At 43.3% G+C, this 23,267-nt stretch overlaps 1 pseudogene; it reads left to right on the top strand.

Annotated features, from left to right (window-relative positions):
* The first annotated feature begins 19,694 nt into the window (after positions 1-19,694).
* LOC108797431 lies at positions 19,695-22,612 on the top strand (annotated as a pseudogene).
* The last annotated feature ends 655 nt before the right edge of the window (positions 22,613-23,267 follow it).

Genomic DNA, 23,267 nt, shown 5'->3' with positions numbered 1-23,267 from the left:
AATGCTGCCTGTAGTTTAAATTGCTTTTATTTGGGTTAGGGGTTTAGGGTTAAAATGTCTTCTTGTTTCTATGTCTTTAAAATGTTAGGAGGGTCTGTGAGGGGTGAGGGATCTGGGGTGGCTTGCCCACTGTATGTTAATGAAGCTTATCAGTTAAACTGAATCCTCAAATTTTAGTTCCAAATCCTTCCATTAGGACAGACCACTGTAAAAGGGCTAAGAAAAACCAGGAGTCAGTCATCTTCCCTGCTTTAACAAAACAGCTCAAAGGTAAGAACTGTTTTTTTAAAAGTTATTTTTTAGTACGCTGTGTGAACAGGAACACAACAAGCATATGGAGAGGGTTTTCTCAAGTTTGACTGCAAAAGTGGAAACACACTTAAATTTTTGCTGCCACCTGCTCTTTGACTCTTGTCCATGAAGAAAGCCCTAATACCCCTAAAAATTATACCCCTAAAAAGTGCTTTCATTTTGCCTTCACTATTGACTACAATGCATTTCACCAAAATAAAAATAATTCAGGTCAGACACTGAGTGAAAGTGACACTAAACTCTAGGCGTTTAATCTTAAAAATACATTCAAGAACCCTATTAACGAAAATGTATCTTATTTGTGTATCACTCGGCTGTAGATCCTCAAATCACCTCTGAATTGGTGCTGACACTGTCCTTTCTTCTGGAGGGTGGCTACTTTTGTTCCTCATGGTCCCTGTGTGTGTTGTACAGTAGCCACCGCTCCCGCGATGGACTATAATCTCACGTTTAGTTTATGAATCTGCATTGAGATTGTAGGGTATTGTCACGTACCTTAGGGGAGTCTGAGATGTCGAGGGCGGCCTCTCTCACTTCTCTGGTCTTGGGGCTCCTGAATGGGTACAGGAGCACCGGGGCAAAGAGGGGCAGGAGTGCCAGTAGTAGCTGAATCCGATGAGCAGGAGCAGCAGACAAGAATAGCAGGGTAGTCAGGACAGGCCGAGGTCATCAACGTGCAGGCAGCGTGGTACAGAGGATGAGGCAGGAGGATGGTCTGGAACAAGCTGAGGGTCAATCACCGGAGAGAAGCAGAAAGGTCAAAGCCAAGTCGGGTCAAGATAACAGGAACACTTCAAGAGCAGGATACAGGAACACAGGGAAGCTGACGATCTGACAGCAAAGGAGGTTTGTTAGTCACAGCCTTATATAGCCCAGAGGGCGCCAAAAACTCAAACAACGCATCGGCGCAAGGTCGCGCGCATGTGCGTGTAAACGCGCGCGTGACACACACGTTTACGCAGAGACGCTGCACGTGATACAACTCTATTAGCTGCACCATGCGCATGCGCAAACAGCGATGAAATAATCCTGGCTCTGGCTTCCTGACAGGTAACATGGAAGCGGGCTTGGAGTGGTGACTACTTTACAACACACACAGGGACCATGGGGAACAAAAGTCGCCACCCTCCAGAAGGAAGCACAGTGTCCGCACAAATTCAGAGATGATTTGAGGATCTACAGCTGAGTTTTTGTTAATAGTTCAGGTACTTGAATGCATTTTTAAGGTTTAATTCCTGAGTTAAGTGTCCCTTGAACGTTCTGAACTCAATTTAAGCACTTCTTCTTATTGAATCCAGGTGTGCAGTTGTAGAATAACCAAGTCTCAGTTCTGAATCTGGCATAGCAGTTGATAGGGGGGGATGAATATGTCTCAACACTTCAAGAATGCTAACAAAAAAGTACTGCTGCAGATCAATTTGTTACATTATCCTTCTCCACTCCATTGGCAACTTACAAAAACCTCTTAGCTTAAGAAACATTTAAGGACTTCCGGTTCCGGCGCCTGATGTATTGGAAGCAGAGTGCAGAACTCCAGCGCGGCTAAGGCTAATCTCTATATAAAATCGTGTCACAGGAAACCGTAACCCGAAAAAGTAAATCGACAAACTACATTGTTCACTACATTACCAGGAACATGGACAAATTCCTTGCTAAACGGCGTACTGGACCTCGGGGAAAAGGCACTCCTGTCCGGGGTAAGTGACCACCGACCCAACACAAGATGGCCGCCACTCCTGATCGTCAGGATGTCAGCGCCTCTTCGGAGGAGGACATGCCTGCCTTGTCCGACCACAGCATCATCGCTGCAGAAGTGGCTAAATTGCTTTGCCCCACCCTCCAGGATGCCGTGAACAAGGGGATGCAATCCCTGCGCCAGGATCTACTGCAACAAGCCCAAAGGATCACAGAGGCGGAATCCCGTATAACGTCCTTGGAGGAAGGAGCGGACTCGTCGGCGGCACATTTACAATCCACCGACAAGCAGGTCCAACAGCTCCTAGACAAAGTGGACGATCTGGAGAACCGCTCGCGACGAAACAACATACGGATAGTAGGCCTCCCAGAGTCCTATCGACCATCGCTGTTGGCGTCTATCTGTGCAATATACATACCGGACCTCCTCGGCCTAGACCCTGGATGCAAGGTGGAACGTGCTCACCGAGTGGGGCTCCCCAACCCGGACAGGAAGGGTCCGCGCCCAGTAATAGCACGATATTTGGACTACACGGATCGTTTGGCGGTTATGCAGGCCTTTCGCGCCAAAAAAGAAATACCTGGACGGGCATCGCCTCCTCATCTTCGCAGACTATTCTGCGGAGGTTACAAGGAAACGCAAAGCGTTCAATAAAGTTTGCTCGCTTCTGTACCAAAAAAGGATCAGATTCACCTTGGCCTATCCGGCGACTCTCCGCTTTCAAACAGAAGATGGCTTACCTCACTCGTTCCAGGACCCGGAGGACGCATTCAAATTCATGGAGCGGTTGGCGTCACCTGCGGATCCGGCGGCTGGTCGGTCTCCTAATCCGTACCACACCACAACTCCTGCCAGAAAGACAGCGGTGCGCCTGCCAATGACTCCTACCGATTCACCTTGAACCGGGCCAGCAGCAACCGGATTTCTGTCTAATGACAGGTATGTCAGACATTTATTCTTATGAAGGCACTAACAGAGGAAAATGACTTTCCAGTAGAGATCTCATCTACACTTCCATAGCCTTCAGCCCGCTGTGTACTTCCATCCAGAATAATTTCCAAGTCTCCCTACCCCTATAAGCAATACCTGAAGGGGAAGGATATCTTCTAATCCCTGGGAAAGGAGACGGTACAACTTTCGTCAAGAGGCCATACGTAATATCACGGGTAACATGTTCTACGGTTGTTATTTTTGCTACTACACGTGATGTTGCTTGGAACATAGCTATCAGATTCGGGCTTTGGCCACATAACACCAAACCCTTACACAGATTGTGACTGAGACAAGGCTATTACACAGGTACTCACCACATGGGTTTAAGCCCTTGGCTTAGCGGAAGCAAACGCGCTCACTCTGTAGAGCTATAGAGGGAAAAAAGTGAAGTCTCGAGATGATCACTAACGTTCTGCTATTTTTTTTCCTGGTTTTTACTCTTTTGTTTTGTTTTTTTTATGTTCGGCTCAAAGTTATGGTCATGTTGACCGAAGAGCTATGGCCGCCATGTATCGAGCATGGGCCCATGACACACAGTGTATATCGATAGCAGGTGTCCCTATTGTACAGTATAACTTAATTGAATGTCCAGCCTTTATTTCACATTGGTTATCTGACCTAGTACCATTGGTAGATTATAGCCATCACAAGCACTCTAATAAGCATAATAATACCTGTCTTCATGCTATTATTCACAATATCAGTAATGGTTAAGTTCTACTGTGATTTCTTCCTTCTGTTGAGCACCATAACATGAGAGTGGTCTCCTGGAATACTAATGGCCTGAGATCCCCGTCCAAGCGCATGATGGTTCTTCGCCATCTGAAAAAGATGAAACCAGATATTGTGCTATTGCAGGAGACCCACTTATCCCAGGAAGATGCCAACAGAATGCGCAAACTGTGGGTGGGCGAGATTATTAGTTCTCCAGCCGTGGGAAGGAGGGCAAGGTTAGCAATTCTGTTTAGCAAAACCTTCACCTATAAGAGGGGAGGAAATTACTGGTTAAAAATCCAGATTCACAACAAATTGTTTTCGCTTTATAACGTATATTTTCCAAACTCCCCTACAGCCATTTATTCCAGGAGATCACTTCATGGATTCTACAAAATGACAACCCACATAATCTCATGGGGGGCGACTTCAACTCGGTCATGGTCTTGAATGAGGATAGGTCGGCAAACCTAGACCCAACTCCGGGGTGGGAACCCCCCTCACCTACTCCTCTTCACGACATGTCCACCAATACCAACCTCATGGATGTTTGGAGGGTCCGGAACCCCCTGGAACGTGAGTACACGCATTTTTCTTCAGTCTACGGTTCCTTTGCCAGGCTGGACTACTTCTTGGCGACGGAGACGGTGGACTCTCTCGTCACTGACACAGCCCTATACCCCATAGCCATTTCGGACCATGCGCCGATCCTGGTGCAGATGCAATCTTCCCTTCCAAGAGGCGACTTTTACATATGGCGTTTCCCTTCACATTTATATTCGGATGCTGCCTTTAAATCAATGCTGATAGAAGCATGGCAGGAATATGAGTCCTTTAACAGTGCTCACGTGGGTACGCCTAATCTATACTGGGAAACAGCTAAGGCGGTCTTGAGAGGGAAGATAATGGCATACGTTGCTGCTAGAAAGAGGAAAGCCAGAGCCCAATTTCTCAAAGCCAGTACTTCCCTTCGTCAAGCCCAACTTAAATATGCACTTCACGATACAGCAGAACACAGGGACTCATGGCTTAAGGCAAAGCTAGACTTTGAATGGTGGAACACCCAAACACACCTATACTATCACTCTTGCTCACAATTGACATTCCACAAATTTGGAAATAAATCAGGTAAATTGATGGCTAACCTGGCCAGACAACGTACCCCTAGAACACACATCTCAGCCTTGTGTTCGGAGGATGGGACCATCACGTCCAATCCGAAAGGCATTAACCAGATTTTTGAGCAATACTATAGCAACCTATATTCGGCCACCCCGGGAACATGGAACTAGGCGAACATTTTTTGAGGTCAGTAGTACTGCCCAAAATATCTAGCGAAGATCTCTCTCATCTAAACGAGGAAATCAACATGGAGGAGATTCAGAAAGCTCTTAGAGCCTCCCCTAATGGTAAATCACCGGGCCCAGATGCCTACTCCAACAAATTTTTAAAACTAATGCAAGAGGAAGTCTCTCCTACCTTTCATAAGGTCTTTAACAATATGTGGCAGAAAGGAGAATATTTACAAACGGGCTCAGAGGCCTACATCAGGTTGCTGCCCAAAAAAGATAAAGATCCTATGCTACCAGGCTCTTACAGGCCAATTTCCCTAATAAATGCAGATGCCAAACTGTTGTCAAAAATCCTAGCGGATAGGTTGGCTCGGCTCTTACCGCAATTAATTTCCCAGCCCAAGTTGGCTTTATTAATGGTCGCTCAGCCGTGTCTAACATATGCAAACTGCTCTCGGTACTAGAATATGCTAAAAGTCATCCGAACTCCCCTCTGGCTCTTATCTCCATAGATGCTGCAAAGGCTTTTGATAGCATTCAATTCCCTTGGCTATATAGAGTGTTAGACGAGATGGGGTTCTCGGGGCGATTCAAGAGCTTTCTGGCAGCAATGTATACCTCCCCCTGTGCTCGCATTTGTACACCGGGGAATGTGTCCAACCGGTTTCCATTACTAAGGGGTACCAGACAGGGATGTCCGCTGTCTCCGCTGCTGTTCAATCTGGCGCTGGAGCCGCTGTCGGTGTACTTCCAGGGCAATCCAGACATCCACGGGGTTCCCTTCCAGAAGTCGCAAGTCAAAATAATGTTGTTTGCAGATGACATCATACTATTCTCCAATTACCCTTCTAGTGACATACTGGTTATCCAAACAGCATTTCAACAATACCAGAAGTTCTCAGGCCTGACTATTAACGCATCTAAATCAACTATCCTCCCCTTGACCCCATCATCGCACACCTCATTAGTCTTATCCAACATTTACAAAATTGGTAAAGGCTCGATCGTCTATCTGGGTCTTCACATAGGCAGCGCCTCATCCTCCCTAAACAATTTAAATTATCCTCCTCTCTTTGAGAAGATAAGAAAGGAATTGGAGGTGTGGAGGAGCCTTCCTCTCTCGCCCTTTGGCAGAATACACTTAGTGAAACTGATCTCCTTTGCTAGGCTGTTGTACCCTATGCAAACACTGCCCTTTCTTTTGAAGCATAAAGACGTCTTATCTCTGAACAAAGCTTTCTCCACCTTCATTTGGCAGGGAAAGAGAGTGAGGATTGCCCTGCGCAAACTGTTTCTGCCGAAGAGCGAGAGGGGGATGGCATTCCCTAATGTCAGACTGTACAATTTGAGCTGTCTTCTCAGGCACTCAGGGGATTGGATTTGCTCCTCATCATACTATTCTAACTTTCAATTAGAAACAGAGATGGCTCACCCCTGGAGACTCTCCTCCCTCCTACACTGCCCGTTTTCCACTTTGCCCTTCACCCTTCGCACAAATGTTATTATTAGAGACACTGTAGTGGCATGGAGGGAAGCACATAAGATCGCAAAACTAAACCCTTACTTCTCTCAACATTTGTCTATTAGAGGCAATCCGGCATTCCCACAGGGAGAGGAATATGGTAAATTTGGAGAATGGGACACTAATGGGATATCCAAATTTGTACAGTTTTTATTCAAAGACGACGGAAAATTGTTAACATTCCCAGAATTTAGAGCCACCCACCGAATCCCAGCACAACCCCAGCACAAGACTATCTCCACTTCTCCCAAGTAACAGCCCACATGAAAAAACTGAACTATCTACTTCCACTAAATCCCTAATTGATAGGATACTTTCTACAGGTAAACAATCTATTTCTGACATCTATTCACACCTGAGGCAGGCCTATATCCCTCCCTTGACAGACTCGAATATAGCTAAATGGCAGGATGACATTCCCACGGAAAATATAGTTGAGAAATAGTTGAAAGGATATAGTTCCATATGCACAGCCATGGTGAACGAACAGTGGAGAGAGACACAGTATAAAATTGTACACAGAGCATACCATGCATTTCAGATCAAAAGAAAGCCGGACGTAGACAAAGAATACCTAGACTACTGACCCAAATGCCGTCTAAAGCAGTGGTTCTCAAACTGTGTAACCTCAGGACCCACATTTGTCCTTGTTGAATAAGTCGTGACCCAAGTTGCACTGCAATGGAATGCACGGCATTGCGGTACTGCACGTTCCGATGCGGGCAATACAACTGTGGGTGGGAGGTGCAGTTGAGGTGCCATTCAAATGAATGGCAATGCAATTGCCTTCTCATACCAAAACGTGTGGTAGGTGCGATTGCGAAGTACAGTGCGTTAATCGCACGTGTCTGTGCAATTAACGCACTGTACTAGTGTGAATGGGCCCTCAAAAACACACAACCACAATCTCACACACACACATTAACACTCCAAAAAAATAATTTGTTCTTTTTTTAAGATCCACCCAGTCTCCCTACCTTATGAGAACTGGAGTGGATCCTTAGCTTGGGGTCCGGTGTGGGCTGCTGTACTATGATGAAGCTCCATCCATATGTGCAGTGCTTTACAGCTTCCTTGCACACCCTGTAGAGGTGCCAAGAGCCAGTATGCTACATCACACCGGTCTAGGCATCTCTACAGGACATGCGAGGGAGCTGTAAGCAATGCACATATGGATGGAGCCCACCCTACCTCAAGCTGACACTCGGCACCAGGCAGCATATTTTGAATGGCTGCTTGGCGCAAGAACTGACAGTGGTGCGCTAGGGGGGGCTGGGGACCCTCTCACCTAGAAAAGTGGAAGGCACACGGGGACCCACTGAACACAGGGTCGCGACCCACTTTTGGGTCATGACCCACCACTTGAGAACCAAGGGTCTAAAGGCTGCTTCACTGTTCCACTGCCTCTGGGAATGTCCAGCGATACAGGCTTTCTGGACCAGGGTCCTTGATTTCATTGCCTTGGTGGTAGGTAAGCGGACACCATCGGAAGTTCTCTTACTCCTGTTCAATTACTGGGAAGACCCTTCCGACTTTAGTAGACAGCACAGGCATTGGATCAGTATCGCTTTGCTGGTAGCCAGAAGAGGCATTATGAGAGAATGGCTGGCTTCTAACCCTCCTACTATACAAGGTCTACGAACGGACCTCCTACACTTACTCCATTTAGAAAAACTAGACGCAGAAATGCAACTGTCAAATGATAAGAAAATCACTGTATTCTATGATAGATGGATGCCGTTCATCAACGTAGTTTATACGCACACAAAGAAAGAGAAATTTCAAGTATACTGCCAGTGCAATATTTGATCAGCAGAGGGACACTAGCTAGTCAGCAAAGGCTAGCATTCTCATATGTCTACAGAGTCGACTTATGGGTTATCCAATCTCGTGAGTATTTCCCATAGTGCCTAAGACAGAAGAGGGATGGAGGTCTACAGTGCAGAGTTATAGGGTACGAAGGTAGCGGGCATGGTATCAGACCAGATTTCTCACACTGGGATTGATATGAAGGGCGCACATTACTCACTATCCACGAGCAGGGGAATAAGAATTATGCCAGAAATAACTGGAGGAAATAAGGTTCTCTCTCTGATGCACATACTTTCCTTCCATATTGTTGCTTCACCTCACTGTCAAATGAAGGAGAGGGAGGGGGGTAGCACGAGGGGAGGACTTTGAGCAGAAGTGTTCTCCCAATTACCTAAAGCCTGGTTCGCAAGGTCATTGATTATGGTGTCTGTTAACGAATTCTATACTGTATAATCACTATTATAGGATGCTATAAAGTCATACTTGATGCTATGTACCTTATCATACTGTAAAAGCAATGTAATTGTTTGTTTTTGAAAATAAAAAATTGTAAAAAAAAAGAAACATTTAAAATAGTGCATATAAAGCAGCTGCTGTGTACCTACCCTAATTCTAGTCTAGCAAAACAAATGGCAAACGCACTCATCAATTTGTTACCAGCTTTACAGCAAGGTGCACATGGAAGGGCTTAATAAAGTACAAACAGCAAAAAGTTTCCCAGCACACTCACCAGCCAGCATGCAAAAATTCTGCAGAAGACGTGTATCTAAACCTCTGTTTTTAACCTTAGCGGTGAGACAAGTTTTTTTTGCATGCTGGCTGGTGAGTGTGCTGGGAAACTTTTTGCTGTTGTACCTTAATTCTAGAATCCTTCTTTACTGAAACCAACGTGACATTTTCCCTATGCCCTTTGCTGTGACAAGAGGAAAGCACCCATAATATCAAGTGTACCTTAGGAGGCATCTGGGCTTCTGAATGGCAAGGTGGGTTCGATCCATAAACCTAACATCACAGTTGTATAGTATGTTTTTCATGAGCAAGCCTGGCAAAAGTGCACAAAATGACTATCGCCTACTCTTTACTAAATAAGAACTATGAAGTTCAAGTGAGTCATATGTTTTATGGAACAGTTTGAAGTCAAGCAAGTGGTTTTCTACATTTCTGTGCATACTGAGTCAGTGGGGGTGATTTACTAACCTAAACACACGCACGCACTAGGTGCATGTGATTTTTACACAGCAAAACGTATTTATCAACCAAAAAGTCTCTAAAAGCATATTTCCACTAATGCCATATATGAAAAAATCATGCACATGATGCATATATAATGCTGCTTCACAGTTTAGACAAAAATGGTTAGCTCATGCATTTACATTCCTGCATTCATCAACGCAAGCAACACAACGTAGAGCTAATTTACACAACTTCACCTTGCAATTCATGCAGGGCTTTGCACAACACACCTGCTGGGTGTGTACACACTACAAAGGTGTCTAGATTCCACCAATAGATCATGCTGGGAGGGAACACACTACAGAGGTATATACTTGTTCGTGGCGTGTTTAAAAGTTTAGTAAATCAACCCCATTGGTTCAAAGTACTTTCTACACAGCACATAACTGTAATAAATAAATACTGGTTTGCTTTTTTTGCTGTTCTACATTAAATGTTTGGTAAGTAAGAAACATAACATTGAACTTTAAAATAAGTGTATGCAATGGAATTGAAAGAACATGTAACTCTAAACTAGATAAAGCTGCTTATGAATACTGTATATTTCCAATAGTTTACTACAAAAATGTGAGCATCAATATTACATACTATGGATCACTTATAGAAAACATTTACATTTTATTTTACAAAGTAGATTTATTGTCATAAACACTAAACTTCCAAAATGGTATTGTTTTCAAGTAAGAAATAACTTAAAGCCTAAGAAATCTGCAAGTACTAAACAGCATTATCTAACAAAGACTCTTTATGTACAGCAGGTGGTACTCAGTAAAACTAAACTTCCAGTATTTGTTACTAGCTGTAAGCATGACTGAGAGAACCAACCCAGAGATGATCTATTCATAAGCAAGACATCAGGTGGGCACTTTCTGCTCTCTGACAGCTGGACCAACTTGTAGTTCAATGTTTTCTGGGCATGCTGTAAGCTCTGTGGTACTTTTGCTGGCAGATTACATTTTAACAACTGATGAAACTGCATTTCATACAATGTCATTATTGCATTTTAATGAAGTCAGATTCATAATTAAAAAGTGATCCAACCAATAGCACACTTTCTGTTTTAGGGTGGCGCCACTCACTCTGCCACTGTAACTGTGGAGGAGCAATATAGCCACCCTTGGACAGCAGCATTGTCAAACTGTGGAAAGGGTAGTGTTACAACCCCAATTCCCAAAAAATTGGGATGCTGTGTATAATCTACATAAAAACAGAATGCAATGATTTGCAAATCTCATAAAGCCATATTTTATTCACAGTAGAAAATAGGAAACATTTCAAATGTTTAAACTGAGAAAATGTGCCATTTTAAGAAAAAAATAAGGTAAATTGGAAATTGATGGCAACGACACATCTCAAAAAACTTGGGACACAGCCATGTATACAACGGTGTAGCATCTCTCTTCTTTTAACAACACTCTGTAAACATCTGGGAACTGAGGAGACCATTTGCTGGAGTTTTGGGAGAGGAATTTTGTCCCATACTTACCTGATATAGAATTCTAACTGCTCAACAGTCCTGGGTCTTCTTCATTTGGTGAAAGGTCTGGACTGCATGCTGGCCAGTTAAGCCCCGGACTCTTCTACTACGAAGTAATGCTGTTGTCCATAGATGCAGTATGAGGTTTAGCATTGTCCTGCTGCAATATGCAAGGACTTCCTTGTAAAATGATGTTGTCTGGATGGGAGCATATGGTGCTCTAAATCCTGTATATATCTTTCAGCATTGATAGTGCCTTTCCAGATGTGCAAACTGCCCATTCCATACACACTAATGCACCCCCATACCATCAGAGATCCAGGCTTATGAACTAAGCGCTAATAATAAGCTGGAAGGTCCCTCTCCTCTTTAGTCTGGAGTATGCGATGCCCATGGTTGCCAAAAAGAATGTCAAATTTCTATTCGTCTGACCAGTTTTCCACTTTGGAACAGACCATGTTAAATGGGCTTTGGCCCAGAGAAGACGACAGCAATTCTGGATCATGTTCAGATATGGCTTCTCTTTGCATGATAGAGCTTTACCTTGCATTTTTGGATGGCATAGTGATCTGTGTTCACAGACAGGGATTTTTGGAAGTATTCCTGAGCTCATGCAGTGATGTCCATCACAGGATCATGCCTGTTTTTAATGCAGTGCTGTCTGAGGGCCCTAAGATCACAGGCATCCAATATTGTGTTTCAGCATTGTCCCTTGCGCACAGAGATTTCTCCATATTCTCTGAATCTTCTGATGATATTATGTACTGTAGATGATGATACATTTAAAGTCTTTGCAATTTTACATTGAGGAACATTATTCTGATATTGTTCAACAACGTAAACCTTCGTCTAGACCTGCACCTCCTCCTAAACTCAGCCATGCTGCAGCAGCTACACTGTGGTGAACATTATAAGGTAGGATGTGAAGGGAGGACTGAGGACTCTGATGTGACATGGTGCTCCTGGTGTGAAGGAGAGTCTTCTATTGTGAAGGGGGCTTCTGGTGTAAAGGGGAGGACTCTGATGGTAGGGGGCTCCTGGTGGGAAAGGGAGGCTTACGATCTAAAGGGAGAACTCCATATCTTTTTTTTTTTTTTGCATTGGGTCCCACCTTAAAATTCATACCAGACCTCTATCTAAGATAAGGGACTGGTATAGATTTTGGGGGAACTACATGTAATTTTTTTTACATTTAAGTGTTTTACACTTAAAGTGAAACGGATTTTAAGCTATTTCAAATCCTGATGAAATCATTTACAAATGTGTGCTGCTCCTTGATGTTTAAAAGTTTTAGTTTCCCGCAGAATCAGCTGGTCCTCTGAGCACTGGCCCCGACTTCCTGTTTTAGGGTGCCTCCTTTCTCAAGCAGAGTGCTATGCAATATTCCCTTGTGTGGGCTAGTAAGCTGTGTGTGTCTCCACAAACACATAGATACAGCAAATCAAGCTACTTTCTTCCCCCCTGGCCCCCTTTCCTCCCTTCTCTAAGCTAGTAGATGAACAGTTGCTGGAGTCTGCTCTGCCCTTTGTGATCTTGTACTGGACAGGAAGTGCAGGGAAGCTGAGCTGAGAGACTTGGAAGCTGCTGTTTCGAAACATGATGGTTGTAAGTGTTTGGCCAAAAATGTGAAGCAACGCTTTTAATATTTGTTTGATCTGGATTCATTATTGGAAACAAGTTTGAGAGTTTAATATTACTTTCAGACTGGGATGCCTTGAGATTTTGCATACTGTAAAAAGGTTGAGAAATGCTGTTATAGCATGTCACTTGAGTGACAGCTCTGAGTCTCCAAGATGACAGCAGTCATAGGACTTTTGGATGTCTACATAAAAGAGGCTTTTAGAGGAAAAGAACATGCCTAAAATACGTTAAAAGCGCAGATTACCTAATGGAAAAACTATTGTTGAAATACATGGTCAGAATCTCTTGAAACAAGTAATTGTGGGAGGTGCTTTGTTTCACCTTGAACTGCAAGGTAAATACACTTCAGACCTTTATGAGACACAGTAGGCGTAGTTCTGTGATTTATGAAATCAGAAATGACTGACTTCTCTTTACTAAGTGACTTTTTTTACTAGGTAATTTTGAAAGTAATTGAGATACAGGACATTATCTTTGTACTTTGCATGAGAATGACAAAACACGGTTCATCAGCCTATGCGTAAGTCATACCAGAGGTTAAAAATCCTCTTCAGAAGAAGCATTGTTTTTACTTGTGGACTCCGTTTGCCGGAAAAATAAAATGTCTTAAACCAAACCAAATTAAAGGTTTATCATTAACTGTGATAGCTAAGATATCAGTTTTACATGTCCTTGTGGTGGCAATAAATAGTTCACCTAGTACGATAGAAGCAACAATATTGTTACACAGATCACACTGTTTATAATAATAAACAGCAATCCAATTTGTTTCAGAAGCTGTAAATCTTTTACTATTATTTCCCAACAGTAGCTAGACAAAACAAAATACACGAATTTCAAAATTCTGTCCACACTTTGAATACAGGGCAAACAGAGCATCCGTTTTGTGCATTTTAGCTTTTTGTTATTTAGATTATTGGACATATTTTGCAATTTTACAGATAATGACTCCTCACACTAACACCTGCCTGTTTTATATGGTGCTATAAATCCATTGGCGTAATACTATACTGTGCATGCCAATATCTACATTTATATCTGTATCTATTTGGCCTGAACAGTTTGAGGCAAGAACTGATATAAAAATGGCATTTTGACTTACATAAGATAAACTTGGTTATCTTTTAGGTCAGCAGATAGCAGGCTAATGTCTGCTATCTGCTGACATTAACGAGCTGCGCCACAATATTGTTGTGATCCAGCTGTCTAATAGCTGGCTCTGCCTCTCTAAAGCCAGAGCCAGCTGTGCCCACCCCCTCCCCTGTCTGTCCCTACAATACACACTGGAGAAAAAGAGCGGGGAGGGGGAATCCTTGCGGAGAGCTGTTCTCTGCAGGGAGAAGACTGTGAGCTGAGCGATCAGCAGTTCGTGATCATTCAGCTTTCAGTACAGAGTCGGTGTGGTTCAGCTGACAGTGTCGCACACCAGCTCTAAGTAGTGGGAAGAGTACCCATTGTGAACTTCTTCTTTTAGTTTTCTTTAGTATAGTTACCAGAAGGAAGATCAGGCTGTGGAGCCTTTGTGTGTTCAGGAGTGAAGAGAATATGGTGCAATGTTGTGTCTTTCATATGTCAGAATATGCTTTTATGAACCTTGCTAAATGACTGCTGGATTAGCAGTATATTCCAACCAAAGGTAATATTATTTTCAGTGAGTCCAGCAGGCCAATAGACTTGCATTTGGAAACGGAAGCCAGGTGCATTTTCTGTTGCATTTATGAAAACATATGCAATGTGTAATACTGGTCCACAGTAATCCAAGTCACTTTTTAAGGTTATGAAACTTGTTGGTTACTTTGGGACAGCATGGATTGTTTGAGTCTGATTCCTCACAAACTTTGTTTTCCAGTGAGGCTTTGGAGATATTCAGCAAGGTAATTTGTATTTATACATTTAAGTTTACCATAAAAAAATATAATATATGAAATCCTCCAACTTTGTACCAAAAAAAAACATGATAAAAATAATACCTATTTATTATTAAATGGGGTCATCAATAGTTAAAACAAAACTGCAAATACACTATATTGCAAAAAGTATTGGGACACCTGTCTTTACACACACATGAACTTTAATGGCATCCCGGTCTTAGTCCGCAGGGTTCAATATTGAGTTGGCCCACCCTTTGCCACTATAACATCTTCAACTTATCTGGGAAGGCATCCACAAGGTTTAGGAGTGTGTCTATGGGAATGTTTGATCATTCCTCCAGAAGCGCATTTGTGAGGTCAGGTACTGATGCTGGACGAGAAGGCCTGGCTCGCAGTCTCCGTGGTTGAGGTCAGGACTCTGTGCAGGCCAGTCAACTTCCTCCACCCCAAACCTGCTCACCTAGGAATCTAGCTTTGTGCACTGTTGTGCAGTCATTTTGGAACAGGAAGGGGCCATCCCCAAACTGTTCCCACAAAGTTGGGAGCATGAAATTGTCCAAAATGTCTTGGTATGCTGATGCCTTAAGAGTTCCCTTCCCTGGAACTAAGGGGCCAAGCCCAACCCCTGAAAAACAACCCCACACCATAATCCCCCCTCCACCAAACCTTAAACTTGGCACAATGCAGTGAGGCAAGTACCATTCTCCTGGCAACCGCCAAACACAGGCACGTCCATCGGATTGCCAGACAGAGAAGCGTGATTGGTCACTACAGAGAACACGTCACCACTTCTCTAGAGTCCAGTGGCTTTACACCACTGCATCCAACGCTTTGCATTGAACTTGGTGATGTAAGGCTTGGATGCAGCTGCTCGGTCATGGAAAGCCATTCCATGAAGCTCTTTCCGCACTGTTGTGCCAATCTGAAGGCGACACGAAGTTTGGAGGCCTGTCGCTATTGACTCAGCAGACAGTTGGCGACTTCTGTGTTCTGTGCGCTTCAGCATGCGCTGACCCCGCTCTGTCATTTTACGTGGCCTACCACTTTGTGACTGAGTTGCTCTTGTTCCCAGTTGCTTCCACTTTGTTATAATACCACTAACAGTTGACCGTGGAATATTTAGTAGCAAGGACATTTCACGAAAAACACATGAATCCAATGATTTGGAGGGGTGTCCCAATACTTTTGGCAATATAGTGTAGATTATATAACTACCACATGCACAGTGATAAAGTAAAGACAGAGAAACAGGATTTTCTTTTTTTTTTTGTGTGTGGTGTGCGGTGAACAAATATATGTCCAGTATGCACTTTTATGTGCTCATTGAACTCCACAATCACTGCTATATTTTTATATTGACTTCATTTATATACATTGCATCCTTGTTCTACTATATTTTTGAGTCATTTTCCCCATTCCAATACAGTTGTGACTGTTAAACTCAAACTAATATGCAAGAAATCGGACTAAAAGTAAGTAAACACACTGAAACACTGTGACACAAGTTTAATAATTAGCTTCAAAAAGTTGAGAGCTGCAGGATTATTGTGTGTTTTTACCCAGAAAGGGCAATACTGATTAAAGCCAAAAGCCTGTAAAGTTCCAAGATAAACAGACAAAAGTAAGAAGTTGCTGCATTCATTAACAAATTAAATTCCAACATCGCAGAAATAAATGGCACCTTTCTGAGGAGCTGGGAAACAAAAGCTAATTCACATACTGATGTTTATAATATACCACTCATTCTGAGATAATCTATCAATTGTACTTTTAATCTGTAAAGCATACCTTTACCCATATTACTTACATTCTTCATCAAAAGAACTCTTAAATATCTTTTAAATACTGAAATTAATATAGCAGAAAAATAAGCCTCTTACTGACTTGAACTAAGAGGCTTATATGCTGCATAGCAAATGTAACAATTATAATAGAATTTTTGCACTCACCTTAAAATTATGTTCTCTGAGTTCATTGAGAGACACTGCAGGATCCATTAGACATGTGGGTTTATGCTGCAATCTACAGGAGCAAAATGCTATGTGCACAATCTAGGGGATTGTAGTACCCTATTCCTCAACCAGGCAATAGGATGAACAAAACCAGAAGGGCGGGTGCTGTGCCTCTAAATTAATTCAAAGTAACTTTATTATGAGTACAAACATTTTTTTTCTTTAAGAGACAAAACCAGATTGATTAGATGTGCAGGACTTCCACAAGCAGTATCCATAAAAGGTGGGCAAAAAAAACCAAACACCTACCAAACAACTATAACTGGGCAAAGCCCAAGCCCACTGGGGTGAAGCAAGGATATCGCTTAAAGCAAGGACAAGAGTCTTGGACCCAACACCACCTTATCCCTTTACATGATAGGAAATGGAGGCTTACAGGGCAGATCTGAAACTCAATGAACCAAGGTAATGGCTACCAGAAAGCAACTTTATGCTATAATCACCAATGGGATTCCCAGAATCTTTTAATCAAGCTTTCTGCAGGGCAGGAAAACACAGGTTCAGATCCTAAGGAGCAAGGGAAGGAAGAAACAGAGGAGCAATATGAGTCACCTCCTGTATAAGCCTATGTATCAAGGAAGGACTGGCCAAAGGACGTTAAGAGTTGAGCTAGTAGCACAAATATCAACAGCTGTCCCATGATTGTACTCAATGCAAGCCAATAAGAACTGGGTGAACTCCCTGGGGCTCACACTAAAGGGGAACTATGAGGTGAGTGCTTTTCACTCACCTCATAGTTCTAGCCGACCTGTGACAATGAGACTGTCACAGGTCGGCTCAGTAGATCGAGAAGTGAGTGAACACATAACGGCGTTCGCTCACCTCTCGATCCTGTCACAGCTTTCTGCCGTGACAGGGGAGGGACTGGATTCCCCACTCCGATCCACCACCGCTGACTGGCGGATCGGACAGGGGAGGGGGCGGGTATAGCTGGCTCTGCCTCTAGATAGGCAGAGCCAGCTGTCACTCACGCAGCTGGGCGGATACAGACAATTGTCGGGATCCGCTTCAGCTGTGACGTCTCAGTATACCGCAAGCTGTAGCTCGCGGTATACTGAGTTTAGGGTGACGGGAGGACGCTAGTTTGTGTCCTCCCGTTACCCTAAGGAGAACTATGGGGAAAAGCCTTAACCTCATAGTTCTCCTTAAGCCAAATAGGTCTGCCAGGTTCTCTGATAAACCTTGCTTGAAGTTGACTTACACATCTTCAACATAGTCAGAAAACTAACTCTGCTAGGTCTTTGTCTCCCAACATCTGGTCTTTAACCAAAGAAAGCGGTTAAAAGCAGCGTGGAAAATGCACTATGCAAAAGCAGATGCCAGGGAGCACCTGTGAGCAGACAGATCATGTCCCCGTAACAAGTCCTTTGTGGTCAATTCTTCAGAAGGACTCCTTACAACTTCCAGCTGTCATGGAATACATCTTAAGGGTGAAAATGCAAACATCAGACTATTCCTGTACCCCAGAGCTACCAGGGCAACCATTGCATCTGTCAACAGGTCCTTTGTCCTTGGGACAAACCTATCCATGTGTCGGAAGTTCCATTGCAGGACATTTACTGTATAGACAGCAGAGCTTTCCCTCGTATCCACTGACTGTCCACTACTGAGGGGGGTCCCTTTGCAGGCTTGCCTCAATTGTCACAATCTTACACCGAACATCAAGAAAGGACTTTTCAGGGGTTAACATTGAGGATGTCATCCATCAAGTCAGAGATGCTTGTTTCAGATTCTCCTTGGACAATGGGGACTTGCATGCCAACAATACAGACAATGCCAGTGGAAATATGTGTTCTATTAAGCAAAGCAGAGTAAACTTTGTGGGGCTTCGCCGGTTACACACCCCAGGCCAATTTTTATGAATGAGATGGACTGTGTTGTGCGTAATGCTGTGGCACATAACAGAGAGCAAATAGCAATATCCACTCTCTGTTATAAATGAGCCCCATAATTTAGCCAGTGATACATGCAGATATAAAAAGGAACAGCCCTGACTGTCTTGGCTCCTATGCCACACTACTGCAGCCCCTTGGTCTTCTTGCTGGTGATTGAAGTCCCTTTTGCATGAATAACAATGGATCTAATAGGGCTTGTGATCAAGTCTTCTAGTGAGCACCAGTATTTGCTAGTTGTCATAGACTGTTACGCAGTATCCTGAGGCAGAACCTTTAAAACAAATTCTTCCTTCAAAATTATAGAGGTAAAGTTGCTTGACATGTTCAGCAACACAAGGATTGCTAAAGAGATTCTGAAGGCTCAAGGAACCCTCTTTATGTCAAAGGTTATACAAGACTTGTGTAAAGTCTTTTATAATCTTTGACATAAAGAGGGTTCCCTGAGCCTTCAGAATCTCTAGCAATCCTTGTGTTGCTGAACATGTTGAACATTAAAGAACTACAGCATTTAAAAAAAATGAACCCTTGCAGTGGGGCTAACCCCTCACTGCAAGGGTTAAGTGCTCATTTTGTCTAGGGGGCGAAAGTAAAGTTAAAAGAAAGAGGCAGATGAACATGGTAGAGACTGGGACTGTCTATTACCTATCTTTTGCTTTCTGTTACAGAAGTCCCAAAGTCTTCAACTGAGTTCTCCCCCTTTCAACTGGGTACATGATTGTCACCCCAGAGGTCCGTTAGACATTGCTAAGGAAACTGGGAACAGGAGTTCAGTCCTTTGAAAGTCATGACAGAACATGCATTTGTTATGCAAGGCAGAATTGCTGCTGTGTGTACAATCAGTCTGCAAATATAAGAACTTGCAACCCTGGAGACCGTGTACTTGTCCTAGTCCCCACATTAAAAACAAGTTTCTGGACAAATTGCAGGATCCCTATGATATAATTGGCTTTAGTTGGAGAAATAAACTATATGGAGTGCCAACCTGATGGATGAATATAAACCTGGAAAGTCAGAGAAGCCTTTTCAGCAGCAGTGGTCACCCCTCCGTCTATTTAAACTATCATAAAGTTTAAATAACGGAAAACCTACCTGTTGCTCAACAATAATGGGCAAGAAAATGTTTGCAACAAAACAAATATATAGTTTCAGAACTGCTGGGTGCACACGTGTGAATAAACTTGACATTAATACAAACCACAATATACATGCTTGCCTTAAAAGCATATGCCAAGATGGCAGGCTGAGAAAAAGGTCAGGAGACATCATGCCAGCCACAATCCAGTGCTGGCGTGTGGAATTGGGAAATATTCTTGTTCTGCCATGTTTTGCAAGGGAAGCCTTGTACAAGCGCAAGTATAAGGTTCCAGCGACAAAGATTGAAAAGAAGAAAGAGAAGGCCCCCGCCACAGTAAATAAGACAGTTGGTGGTGATAAGAATGGTGGCAGCCGTGTGGTTAAGCTATGCAAGATGCCACGTTATTATTCCACTGAAGATGTTCCACCTAAACTTTTGAGCCATGGAAAGAAACCATTCAGCCAGCACAAGCGCCATCTGCGTTCCAGCATCACTCCTGGGACTGTGCAGATTCTTCTTAACGGACGTCACAGGGGCAAGTGTGTTGTCTTCCTGAAACAGCTTCAGACTGGTCTCCTGTTAGTCACAGGCCCTCTTGCCATCAACAGAGTTCCTCTGAGGAGAGAACATCAGAGATTTGTCATTGCCACCTCAACTAACAGTGATGTTTCCAGTGTCAAGGTCTCAAAACACTTAAAGGAGAACTATGAGGAGAGTGCTTTTCACTCACCTCATAGTTCTAGCCGACCTGTGACAATGAGACTGTCACAGGTCGGCTCAGTAGATCGGGAGGTGAGCGAACACATACCTGCGTTCGCTCACCTCTCGATCCTGTCACGGCTCTCTGTGCTGTGACGGGGGGGGGGGGGGGGGGGGGGGCTGGATTCCCCCCTCCGATCCGCCAGTGCTGACTGGCGGAACGGACGGGGGAGGGGGCGGATACAGCTGGCTCTGCCTCTAGATAGGCAGAGCCAGCTGTCACTCACGTATACTGAGCTTAGGGTAAGGGTAACGGGAGGACGCTAGGGGTAACGGGAGGACGCTAGTTTGTGTCCTCCCATTACCCTAAGGAGAACTATGGGGAAAAGCCCTGACCCCATAGTTCTCCTTTAACTGACGCTTACTTCAAATAGTTGCGCAAGCCCAAGCACTAGGAGGGAGAATTTTTTGACACAGGAGAAATATAGTGACACAGCAGCGCAAAGCAGATCAGAAGTTTGTGGACTCACAGCTCCTGCCTCGTCAAGAAAGAGCCCCAGCTTTGTGGAAACCTGCGGTCCCAGTTTTCATTGTCAAATGGAATGCACCCACATAAGCTGTTTCATGGCTTATTAAAAGATAATGTAAATACCCCCCCGCCAAAAAAAACATATTTCTAGGCAACATTTTTTTTTTTAAGTTTTGGACAGTGGGGAAAGGTTGTACCCACTGTCAGGTTAGTACTTCAGTCTGCATCTCCATTGGGGAGACTCGCCACAGTTTGACACCTATCCCAAGCCAAGGCTGACTAAGAGACTGGGCCCGCTCAGCGAGATGACACTAGACTAGAGCATATTTGGCAGGTACCCTGAACTAATGTGGCATTGAGAAGACAACATTTTTTAGCTGTCACTTTTCTTCTTTATAGGAAAACAACCTAAAATAGAAAATCCTTTAAGTAGAGTGATAAGTAAAGTGTTTGAATACATTGTGAATGGGATGCGTGCATTTACACAATCCACTCATCACTCATTTGTTTTTTCAGATTGTTTTCCTATGTATTATTCAGTAGTATTATCCTATTTATGAATGAACATTATATGTAGAATCTGTTGAAATCAACTTAAAACACCATACTTTCTATTAGGTCATTGTGTAAGCAGCAGCTTCACATTCCACTCCTTGGCCCAAATTCAGACAATTATGGCAATAATATAGCTGCAGGTTTCATACCCGACAAATATTTTTGACAAACAAATGCATCTGATGAACAAAAATGCCAATCTGATGTTTTTGGGAAGTGGGGCAATAGATGAGGAATGATGGGGATTAAAAGCATTATATGTACAATCACAGCACCACTATCCATTATGACAATTCAACACTTTGCGCATTTTTTTGTACTTTAATTCCATGTTACTATTCTTGAAATGACGATGATTATATATTTAGAACCATGTTTAGTACTACTTTGCATACATTACATTTCCTTTTTTATATATCATTACTTAGGATATGTTAGAGCTATGCTATATATGTTAATGTGTATACATATATGTAACCTAATGCATACCTCAGAACTGCACAAATCCTAAAAAGGTCATCACTGTCTAGCAATCTGGTCACAGAAGTCTTTATTTGTTGTCATATTAACTACTGATGCACAAATGTCGGCCGCCAAAACATGTCGGTGGTGCATGCCTGGTTTCTTTCCTCCCTGCTGGGTGCTGATCTTATCCCTCTGACACAGAGCAGTGCCCAGTGGGGAGAAGAGAAACATTTAGGAGCAGGGTGGGGAGGAGAGCGACATCAGCGGCAGTGTCACAGCACCGCCCCCTCAGCCTCCTGTGACAACAAATCAGGATGGCGAGCAGTGCGGGGGAGGAGACAGCTGTCACAGGAGGCTGAGCCAGTGGTGCAGGGGAGGAGTCAGCTGTCAGCCGTGTCACAGGAGGCCGAGCTCTCCTCCCCGCAACGCTGGCTCTGCCTCCTGCCTAGAAGCATGATGCTCCTGATTGGTCAGTTGTGGTTACAATGTGCTGATCACTTCCACTTCCGGTTTCTATCATGTGACTACAAAGATCTCCTCATTACAGCTTTATTATACACTACTTACCGGAGGGACCATGTGCCAGTACTTACCACTGTGTCCCAGGAGCCATACAATTAGTACACTACACTTCTGCATCTGTGCTTTATACTCCATAACCTTCAGTGACAGTTCTGGTGCTTCATATTCTTTTATTTCAATAATACAATTCTATAATGGGTCCATTACTTTCCTGGTATGCTGCTATTGTTCATACTAGTCTCATTACTTCTTATATGCTAAATTCTTTAGCATCAGGTCCAACACTTCCTTGGCTAGGCTAGTGCTTTATACTACATAATCCTTGGCGTCATGCACAATACTTTCTAGTTTGTTAGCACATTTCATTCAGTGGCTGGACTATTGCTGTATACTCTGTAATCACCAGTGTCATGCCCAACACTTCCCAGTGTGTTCTGGGAGGAGGCTGTTTTACTGATACACTAACACACATATACTGTATATTACTGTGACAATAAAATCGTCCTGGATATAACTGGTAACCAAGACCACTGACTGCATTTTGCTGGCTCCTAACCTTTTAAGCAGGCGCCTGGTTCCTGGAGAAATTGATGCTGAAGTAATTGTACATTATGTCAATTGTCGGCGCTATATAAACACCAATAATAAATACAGTAAATTGGTCCAGGCCTGGTGTACATACTCCTGAATATTAATAATAGGTCTTTTATATACACCTTTCTAAAATGGGAGATTCAATGTTTCTATTTGTCGTGGTGACTGTCACCAGGACAGGGAATTATGGGAAACAACATAGGACGTTTGTCACCTGACAAAACTACTAACTCATCCTTACTATATGCAAAATGTAAAGCAAAAGTTATGGTGAGAGATTAACTTTAATAAAAGGTGAACAGAACTTTGTCCGTTTTGCCATCAGAATCAATTTATCTTTGAAACACATTTAACATAA

This window comes from Nanorana parkeri, unplaced genomic scaffold, assembly GCF_000935625.1.
Source record: "Nanorana parkeri isolate BGI_ZX_2015 unplaced genomic scaffold, ASM93562v1 scaffold1276, whole genome shotgun sequence".
NCBI classification, from domain to species: Eukaryota; Metazoa; Chordata; class Amphibia; order Anura; family Dicroglossidae; genus Nanorana; species Nanorana parkeri.
Note: the sequence above shows the minus strand (reverse complement) of the source record. Positions and strands in the feature narration are given on the sequence as shown.